Below are 2,961 nucleotides of genomic sequence, written 5' to 3' on the forward strand. Positions count from 1 at the left end.
ATTTGGCGTGGTTAGCACTTGTTCTACCTCTTACTTGTTATTTTGCTCTTATATGCTTTAGTTGAAGTTACTGCCTTCCTTATCACCTTGCTATCTCTTTAATTGTTAAATTACTTTTACTTGAAGTTATTATTTCGTGGAATATATTCTTGTTGAATTATTTAAAAGCCGTTATCACATTGAGGTGAAGTTGTTAATTGTTGAGAAATCTTTATTTGTTGAATAATTCTTATTTATTTTATTACTGTTGAGATTCTTGTACACATTGTGGTTAACCCATAGTCTATTTGTTGTGGAAACATTTGGTATTGTTGACTTTTTGGAAAGTTGTGGCATATGGTCACTTGTGGTGTGACTTGTGATTGTATTGTGATATTGATACGCATATGGTAAAATAAGGTGCGCTTGATACACATGTTGCTAGTAGGGGAACTACTTGAAGTCACGCGGTAAGATAAGGTGGTCTAAAACGCATGTAGGTATTTCGGGAAAAATAATTTTCGAAACTAAATTTAAGGCCCACACGGTGATATAAGGAAAGATTGTGATTGAAATTGTGAAATGTGGAAACGAGGCGATACCCCAATTGTTATTCTTGTTGCACACTTTATGTTAAAAAGGCTGGCTAATTGAACAATTTTATCATTTCCTTATTGTTTTACATGTATTGTCCGCATTGGTTCCATGATGTTCTTAACATGTGTTCATTCCTTGTTATCTTTATTGCTTCAGATTCTATTGCTAGCTCTCTTTATTGAACTGTTTTATTGTCATTTATTTCTTCGTTCCACGTTATTTGACTGTTCCATATCTTATTCAGTTTCTTTTATCCTGGTATGTGTCTTGACCTGGTCTCGTCACTACTCTACCGAGATTAGTCTTGATACTTACTCGGTTCCGTTGTTGTGTACTCATACTATACTTCTACAATTTTTTATGCAGATTCGGGTATATCTGCTCGTGTCGGGCGCTAGTGATCATTCAGCTATGACAAGAGACTTCAAGGGTATACCTGCTAATGTCCGCAGGCCTCGAAGTCACCTTCAATTATTTTCTCATTACTGTTATTTCCTTTATCAGACAGTGTTGTAGTGGAGGTTTTAGAATATTCTGTAGAGCTTATGACTCATTTCTACCGGTTTTGGAAATTATGTTGTTGATGTTCTATTTTGGGAATTAATATGAGCTTATCGGTTTTGTTTAAGTATCTTAGTTTGGCTATTTCTGTTAAACTATTATTAAATGTTAGGCTTACCTAATCTTAGAGGCTTGGTGCCATCACGACATCCTAAGCTAGGAAATTGGGGCCGCGACATATAATGATGACAGTAACTGTAAATAACTCAAAGGAATTATCATATTAAGCTCGTTCACATCACGGGAATTTAGACATGCTTCCAAGTATAACTTAAAGCCCAACGCGATTAAGAATATTTCATTTACCATCTAGCATGAGAAAAATACATCTCTATACCTACATGTCAAATATGCATATCAAGTTAATGATTTCATAGTGAAAACAACAAGTACTCTCACTCTAAGCACACTCAAGGTGCATGACTCATGCCCACTTCATCACACACACAATCACTCAGCACTGTACGGGTGACTGGCATCAATGCCCCTCATCACAGCACATACATATCTCATTGTGCCTACGCTCACTGCTAGCATGTGAGACTTCAGAGGGGCGGAACCTACCCAAGCGCTAATCAAAAGCCAATATGACATGTTGCGGCGTGCAACTCGATCCTAAAAAAATAAAGCCATTATGGCCTATTGCGGCGTGCAACCCGATCCAAATAAAACTCTTAACACAGCTCTAGGTCCCACCTAATTCATCAACCTCTCAAGTCTCAAGGGCTCACAATCTCATATCACTCGGCCCAAATAGTGTCACATATGGAAAACAACAACAACATGATATAACAATGAATAAAGTACAGAGACTGAGATATGATATGCAAATGAAGAATCGTGACTGGGTGTATAACTACAGTTAAGACAAATAGCTCAAAACAACAAAAAAAAGCCCCATTATGTCTCAACCAGTCCTTCTATTTGAATAGATCTTGTAGAATCCGGTGGTCGGTATAGTTCTAACTAGGCACACCGTACAAATAATGCCTCCAAATCTTCAAGATATGAAAAATCACTGCTAATTCCAAGTCGTGGACAGGATAATTCTTCTCATGCACATTCAAATGTCTAGACGCGTAGGCAATCACCCTACCATCTTGCATCAAGACCGTGCCAAGGCCAACACATGACGCATCATAGTACACAGGGTAAGACCTCGAACCCGTAGGCAACACCAACACTGGGGTTGTAGTCAAAGCATTCTTGAGCTTTCCAAAGCTCTCCTCACACTCCTCGATCCATCTGAACGGAGCACCCTTCTGAGTCAATCTGGTCATAGGTGCATCAATAGATGAGAAACCCTCTATGAAACGATGGTAATACCCGGCCAAACCAAGAAAGCTCTGGATCTCAGTAGCTGAAGACAGTCTGGGCGAACTTTGCACTGCCTCAATCTTCTTCGGGTCTACCTTGATTCCCTCACTCGACACCACATGACCCAAAAACGCCAACGAATCAAGCCAGAATTCACACTTTGAAAACTTTGCATACAACTTCTTTTCCCTCAAGGTCTGGAGCACGATCCTCAGGTGATGCTCGTAATCCTCCCGGCTGCGGGAGTACGCCAAGATGTCGTATATAAACCCAATGACGAATAAATTAAGATAGGGCTGGAATACATTATTCATCAGGTGCATGAACGTTGTTGGGGAGTTGGTCATAGATTATAATAGAAATAAAAGCTAAGATATGATATAAACTAACAATTATCATAAATATCTTGCTAACTGAAACACACCTACAATGATCCCAAAACCCGATGAGACTGAATCATAAGCTATACAGAATAACTAGAATGTCAACTACAACGCTGTCTGAATG

This window comes from Nicotiana tomentosiformis, chromosome 10 (genome assembly GCF_000390325.3).
Source record: "Nicotiana tomentosiformis chromosome 10, ASM39032v3, whole genome shotgun sequence".
Lineage (NCBI taxonomy): Eukaryota > Viridiplantae > Streptophyta > Magnoliopsida > Solanales > Solanaceae > Nicotiana > Nicotiana tomentosiformis.